Source organism: Saccostrea cucullata, unplaced genomic scaffold (genome assembly GCF_032062105.1).
Source record: "Saccostrea cucullata isolate Sc308-1 unplaced genomic scaffold, CSIRO_AGI_Scuc_v1 ctg11790, whole genome shotgun sequence".
Lineage (NCBI taxonomy): Eukaryota > Metazoa > Mollusca > Bivalvia > Ostreida > Ostreidae > Saccostrea > Saccostrea cuccullata.
In genome coordinates, this window is record NW_026922792.1 from 3,527 (window position 1) to 11,985 (window position 8,459).

At 32.4% G+C, this 8,459-nt stretch overlaps 1 long non-coding RNA gene across 1 annotated transcript; it reads right to left on the bottom strand.

Moving 5' to 3' along the window:
- Positions 1-3,676: 3,676 nt before the first annotated feature.
- On the bottom strand, positions 3,677-7,384 carry LOC134262475 (uncharacterized). Its single transcript, XR_009991016.1, has 4 exons — positions 7,287-7,384; positions 5,978-6,458; positions 5,621-5,748; positions 3,677-4,884 (listed from the first exon to the last, which is right to left on the bottom strand). It is a non-coding gene; the product is annotated as an uncharacterized LOC134262475 (long non-coding RNA).
- Between the last annotated feature and the right edge of the window lie 1,075 nt (positions 7,385-8,459).

Sequence of the window (8,459 nt, forward strand, 5' to 3'; positions counted from 1 at the left end):
ATTCTCAAGGTTATGGTCCGAAAGCGATCTAGCCGAGACAGTCTACCGACAAATAAGTTAATTGTTACAGGGATTTCAACAAATTATTTAAAGTCAGCATTACTTACATGCTATGGTCGCTATATTGCTCTTTTCACAAATATATCCTATCATTGGAATCATTTTTGTCGATGTGTTCATTCTAATTTTTAGGCTATAAATTTTGTTATTTTTATCCTGAATTTGACTAGATGGGATGTTCCACCCACCTGATCAATATATATAGGGCTACTTTCTAGAGTGCAGAGTTTTAAGATTTTTGTTTTATACCCTATTCGTTGTTTTGTAGTTATTTATGGATGCCATAGATTTTGGAAAGCATTGTCAAAAATAAAGTTGTCATTCTTGAAGATAGCTAAAACCGTGCACTGTTCAAAATGTACATGTATACACGGGGCGATACGATATGTTTATTTCTATTATTCTTGAAAGGGGGAAAAATGAAACCGAAATATAAATAAAGTGATACTGATAAATCCCGTAAAACAACTTCCCAGCTAAAAAAAATGTTCAAACTTTGAGGTGGGGTCAATATTCAACAGGGTCAATTTTCAACTTGTTGACGTCATCAGGTGTAAGAAAAAAAAATATCAAGCTGTTGAAAAATGACCCCGGGTATAAATTCAACGACTTTTGGTCTCAATATTCAACGTTGAAAAATGACCCCGGTTCAATATTCAACGTTGAAAAATGACCCCCGGGTCAATTTTCAACTCGGGTCAATATTCAACGTTACACCGGTTAATAAACACGTGTATTTATTGATATTACTTGTACTTGACTAGCAATAAGGTTATAATAAATTTATACACATTATTTATTTATTTATTTTAACAACCAGTCCTAAATTATTCCAAATTAGACGATCAACTTTGTTCAGATAGTCATAATTTGGCTAAAAATGGCCTCACTATAAGTATTTATACAAAATGGGATAATAATCCGACATAACACGACATTAACGCTTGGGGTTAATTAATTACAAACTACTAAATTATAATTACAGGTAATCGGGGGGAAGCCATTCTGTATACTACCCATATCTTACCTGTAGGTAAATGGGGCGAAACCACTCGGCGCAATACCACTCGGCGCGAACACGTAATCGGCGCGAAACCACCCATATGACTTGTCTTATATAAAAAAAATAGTGTGCTAAGATTTCAAGCATCTGCGATGAATACTTGCTTAGAAAACTGCAACAGAAATTTGGTAAGGACATAGCTGCAGATCTGTAGCTTTATATATTTGACTGCGACAATACCGCTACAGATAACAGATCCCGTAATGCAAAATAGGTGCAATTTACGGCGCAATATTTTTTGCGCACTTTTGGGGTGATTTTCTCCACTTTCCAGCATTGGTCAATTAACTACCTTTCACTTCCTACTTCTAGACACATTATTTAACTATATAATCTGTATATTTTATCCATCTCCCAACCCTTTATAGTCGTCTCTACAAGTAATAAACTCGCTTGTTTAAAATTATTTGTTAGATTGATGAAAATCCACTTCAAGCGATTTTATTACCTGTAGAGAGAACTATAAATGGTTGAGAGGTGGATAAAGTATACATATTGGCTACAGAATGTGTTTAGAATTAGAGAGTGAAAGGTAGTTGATTTACCTATGCTAAAAAGTGGAGAAATTCCTTCCAAAAGTGCGCAAAAAATATTGTGCCGTAAATTGCACCTTTTTGAATTACGGGATCTGTAGAGTTATGGTCAAAGACGCAATTTATATAACCATAACGCTCACTGCTTGAAAAAACACCTTTACAAAACTTTACTTGCGAAGTAAATTTCATTAAAGGTGCTCCAAAAAGCAAGGTCATCTTTGTATTAACTTTACAAAAAGTAAAGGTGAAAAGGTAACCTTTACTTACACGAAAAGATATTTAAATATAACCTTTCACCTTTAATGCCATATTAAAGTTCATTAAATATACATATTTTATAAAAGTCTTATTTAAATGATATGCTGACTATTGTTTAATACACTTATACTTTGGATTTTCAGTTAGTTTAAAGAATCTAATCTAGTCAGTACCCAGAATTTTAAGACAAATGTCAAAGATATTTTTTTTGATTATCTTGTATCCATTTCCAGTTGAAATTAGTATTAGAAATGGTCATCTACAGAATCAAACACTCGACTTATCATTATTTGACAGACTACACCTCAAATAATACAACAACTATGCTGTAAGCCAGGTTAGCTTAGTTGGAGCAGCTGGCATTTATTTTGATACATATTTAACATACATTACATTGAATGTGAAACAATAAAGCACTGGAATGCATTTGTAAAATATTTTACTTGTCATAATTTATACCCCTATCACAGACATTAAAAACCGCCCAGGCAAAAACCACAGATAGTTAACTATGGAAAACCTGTGTCCGTCGCTATGTAAATAATGTCTCAAGGGAGAATGCCAGACGTGCATTCAGTGCAATAGTTAAAAATGCACGAACACCCTATAATATTTGCATGTATGAAAAAATCCAAATTAAAATACATTTCAACAGTTTTGTTATTTCCATTACCAGTATATTTATACAAATATGATATATATATATGATATATAAAGCAAAAAAAAAAATGTGTGTGCATTGAAGAGCACTGGCTTAGAATGATTTGAACTCCTTACTGAATACTCATTTCTCATTGGCCTTCCTTTGGCCAGGCCCACATATACAACCAAAACCATTAATATACGTTCCTCTCATACAATGTGTTCCCGCTCTACTACGAAACACGGGAAAAAAATATTATCTGCACCAGCATTGCCTACAACTCTCTGGATTGGATGGCATAGATTTTTTATATGTACATTGATATTAATGATATATTAATTAATAATATAACAATGGGAAAAATTGGCATATTGATAATTTTCATTTTCCAAACAAAAATGATCTAAAATATTCTGTATTTTAGCTTCTCATCATATGATGAGTCAGATATACAGCACAAACAATATCCAGTTATAACCTTGAATATAAACAATAATAAATAAAACATTATATTGAGCTATCTTTGACTTTTGTTTTCCTTTAAACATTCAGATACATGTGAGACAAAATTAAAAAAAATACAGATGATAAGTATAAATTTCACATTTCTGCTTATGAAATGGAGGTCCCATTTCACTTTAAAATATAATACCGGTACAATATTATTTATTCTTTATGGTGCATGTACATATATAAAATAAACTTTGCAGTTTAAATTGAATTAAAAATTTGAAAAAAATTACATAAAAGGCTATTTGATTTGCGCTTATATACAGGCTAATAACATCTTCAACTTGTAATGCAAAATGATGCATTTTAAATATTCACAAACACAAAAAATGGTGAAAAATCTATTAGAATATATGTGAGGATGCAGTTTGCAAAATGCATGAGATCATGTATGAGTCCAGCTTCACCCAGTGAGCCTGTCTGTGCTTGACTTGGTTTAGATTATGTTTTTATGTCTGTGGTATATGTTAGTGTGTTTGCATATGTGTCCAGCTTCACACATTTTCATTTATGTGCTCGACTTCACACGCCTTGGAAAATATGTAATAGGTTGTGGCAGATGCATGTGTATTTGTGTATGTGTCCAGCTTCACACATTTTCATGTATGTGCTCGACTTCACACACCTTGGAAAATATGTAATAGGTTGTGGCAGATGCATGTGTATTTGTGTATGTGTCCAGCTTCACACATTTTCATGCATGTGCTCGACTTCACACACCTTGGAAAATATGTAATAGGTTATGGTAGATGCATGTTTGCATGTATCCAGATATACGCATTTTCATGTGTGTGCTCGATTTACATGTCATCAATGTAAAATATGTAAACATGGTGGTGTAAAACGTTTACAAGTGTATGATGCACACAGAGAAAAAAAAGTTCTGTGTGTTTTGTTCTGCAAGAGTGATCGTATAAATAAACTACAATTATGTCCTGTTGAGAAATTGACAATCATAATAAGTAACATATTCATTTTACATAACTGTACTGAAAAATTAAACATCCAGTTTAAATTACTGTACTGAAAATTAAATTTGTGCAAAAACTCTCTGGCTGAATAACATTCAAAATCATGAATGCTTGCATGTTCATCTATAAATCTCCAAGATATTTCCTAGTTAGTTTGTAGCGCCGCACCGAGCAGTCTTACAACACATTTCATAATGTCAGTTTGCATGAATAAATTAATTTATCCTTGTTTTTCATATCTTGAAAATAGATGCCGAAATTCTAGTCTACAGTTTACTTACAGAGCACATCACAAATAGAAACATTCAGGAAAAATAATTCACAAAAAATAAAATCCAAGTAAAACAATCACATGTACATATAAGTCCAAGAAATATTAGGTAATAGTCCAAGTAAGTGAGTAACTTTATCTATCTCTAACAGTTCTATCTACTAAGTCTTCTATATTTCCATCTTCCTATCTTATTCTAATATTCTGTCGCACTATATATATACTCAAAATCCGTTCCTGAAGATCAGGAGCACATTACAAGATCCTTAAGATCAGGAGTCAATACACAGGTCATTACGATCAGCAGGGGGTTAGATAAGAGGGGGCGATTAATATACAGATAAGATTTATAGCATTAGTGTAGATGATAATGTGTGAACAATTAAGTAATGAAGAGTGATTTACAGATAACATATTTTAAATCGTTACAAGTTTACATATTCTTGATCATATCATTGATAAGAGTATATATTCTTGATCATGACATCTGTATTGGATTCCCCTCTCTGACATCTTTTCTTGTTCACCAATTAGTTCAACAATCATCTAGGTACTCAGGTGTTGTACAAGTCCTAATAATAATCATTTTCAAAATTATAAAGAAAAACAATACAAATTTTAAAGAGGTTTTCATTACTTCTATTGAAATTAAAGCACAAGCTTTTGAAGACATACTTAAGTAACTTAAAACATGTATAACTAAACATAATGGATATTTAGACAATGCGACTCAATGTCAAACATATGATAGTGATACATCTGTAATATCCATGAAACTTACTGAGATACTTAAAATGTTTGTGCCGTGCTTTCACTAAGCTAAGCAATATATAAACATTTCTTGATTACACGCTGAAGTCCAAGGCTTAAAAAAAAAAATAAGTTTGTTTCCTGTAACATTCCCAAAAAATCAAGGGTCGGTAGGTCGGAATTTTTTTTTTTTTTGCTTATGAATGGTGAAACATCCCCAGACTGAAAATACCAGGTGTTATATTTACAGTGGACACCCAACATGGCATCCAAAATGGCTGCCTAGCGGCAGAAAACAAACTTCAGAAAGTTGTAGGGGTAAACTGTTGTTACAATAATGATTACTCTTTATATTTAAGGTAAATGTAAACTAGGTTGACATATTTTCTGTCTCAAATAAAGCTACAAGCTATTGTTTTAATTTAATAAATGGAATCAGCTGATTGATCAAACAAAGTTTTGCCATTTGTCAGGGATAAAAAATCCATCCAGGGATAATTTGAATGGGTCAGTTGGGTTACAGGAAACAAACATAATTTTTTTAGGCCCAATCCTCACCTGACTTGCACATTTATATGGATTGGTTCTATGCTGATAATTCCTTTCAACAATCTTCATCACAACATCTGAAAGTCACCCATCTTCAAAATTAAATCTGCCGCTCACCTCAAATGTATATAGACTCCCTGTACAAATGCATGGAAAATAAAATTTTTGAATAAAAAATGAATTACCTCTTCACCATACCCGGCCTCTTTAAAAAATGTGAGAAAATAATTTAAATACTTTTCTTTAGATAAAATCATGTAGTGAGTATCCAGCAATGGTGAAAAAAAGTTATCTCTAGAATTTTACATTTATATTGAATGAAAAATGCAGTGTTTCCTCTACTTAAAAAAACTCAAAAGACATTACCTAAAATGGAAATGAGGTACAACTGTGACTAGTGTCTCAGGCACAACCAATAAACACAAGACCTTTTCATCCTTAGCAGCATGCATTAGCTCCACATTCCTTGTTTCAACAAAAAATATACAATGAAAATTAAAAAAAATGAGAGCGAAGAGTGTTACATGTACTTGGGGGAACAGAGGAAGGAATTTTGACGTCAGATTAACTATATTTCTGCCAGTGTTGGGACGGATAAATTTCCATAATAAAATGAAACGAATTATTCGTAACAAATAAGACACATGTATTACCTTGCAGTCACCATCGCACATTATGTATAAACATTTCTTGATTACACATTGAAGTCCAATCCTCACCTGACTTGCACATTCATATGGATTGGTTCTATGTTGATAATCCCATTCTACAATCTTCATCACAACATCTGAAAGTCACCCATCTTCAAAATTAAATCTGCCGCTCACCTCAAATGTATATAGACTCCCTGTACAAATGCATGGAAAATAAAATTTTGAATAAAAAATGAATTATCTCTTCACCATACCCAGCCTCTTTAAAAAATGCGAGAAAATAATTTAAATACTTTTCTTTAGATAAAATCATGTAGTGAGTATCCAGCAATGTTGAAAAAAAAATTGTCTCTAGAATTTTACATTTATATTGAATGAAAAATGCATTGTTCCCTCTACTTAAAAAAAAACTCAAAAGACATTATCTAAAATGGAAATAAGGTATACTGGATTCTCATTATATCGCGGGTTTCATTGTATTGCGGTATATTCCAAAAAATCAGATACATGGCTCATATGCTTTTTGTTGAAAAAAATATCAGACTGTCATCTGAATGTAAATTTTTGTGATGATTAAAAAGTATGGAACATTCGTCGGAAAAAAATATTCAAATAAAACGTAATTTTACAGAAATTCATTATCATTTTTAGCCCGCCGAGTTTATAATCCAGTGAAATCTATATAAAATTCGTGTTAGAAAGTCTTAAGTTCGCATAATTGTTTATTTCCTTATGTAGAATTACATGGTAAAATAAAAAATAAGAATTGAAGTCCATGTCAACCTCAGGTATCCATGTTTTCCCATACCGCGATATAATGAGACTCTCCGATTTAGGAGGTAAATAAGACTTCCTGTTTTAAAAATAGACTACAAATTAAACGATGCAAGCTTGGGAAATAATTTGATGATAAAAAGTTAGGCCATAGGTTGGTTTATGAATATCATTTGATGAAAGTTAAATTTAAAAATGTGAATTACACATTTTATGCAAAAGATTTAAGTACCGCGATATAATGAGACACCTGTATACACCTGTGACTGGTGACTCAGGCACAACCAATAAACACAAGACCTTTCCATCCTTAGCAGCATGCATTAGCTCCACATTCCTTTATTCTACAAACTATATACAATGAAAATTATAAAAAAAAAAATGAGAGCGAAGAGTGTTACATGTACTTGGGGGAACAGAGGAAGGAATTGAAGTCAGATTAATTATATTTCTGCCAGTGTTGGGACGGATAAATTTCCATAATAAAATGAAACGAATTATTCGTAACAAATAAGACACATGTATTACCTTGCAGCCACCATCGCACATTATGTAAACATACAACTGACAACATCCCAAATCCCTTTCTTTGTTGTTTCAAGGTATCACACCGGTAATTGTTTTCACTATATAATTCTATATAGAATAAAAATTCGTTAAAAATCAGGTATTTGTTTACATGAAAAAATATTTAGCAGAAGGTGTTAAACATTACCTGTCACATTAGCTGACACCAAAAAACAGGGTACCCACACGGCATTTTCGGACTTTTTCCATCTGCAAACAGGGCTACCCTCAAATCCACGTGTTTTCACTGTGTTTATAAACACCTCGAGTGCACTACAGGAAGCAGCCTCCTATGCCATGAAAAAAATAGTTCCTGTCCAAAACCTTTATTTATTCACAAAGTACATAAAATTTACTAGGCGCAGGTACCAAAATTGTAAAAGTGGCATGGAAGAAAATGGAAAAACGCCTCACAAGAAAAGAAAATTAATTCTATATATATGGACCTACATTTGACTAAGTTCATTTTGATTGGTCAATTACCGGTGTGATACCTTGAAGGACCTTTGAAGGTGTTCGATATTTTCCATTTTTGCACCTGAGATTCATTAAATAATTGTCCCCAACATCCTTAAGTCTGGTGATCTAAATCCCCTTATTTCTGAAGATATGAAGCATTTATCTCTCTTACTCCAGAGCAGTCAAGAACAACACACACAGCACTCTGGAAGCAGTTTTTTGTGCATCTTTTGAAGCAGAATTTCATCATTAAAAGAATAAGCTTGGCAACCAATTTTTTATCCGTGAAGAGTATATGCTTTGTTCTTCACCACAAACAGAAAAGAGTTTACAAGTCTAAGACCATTATGTAATTATTACATAACAAAGTTGTATTTTCCCCTTCAAAGAATGAA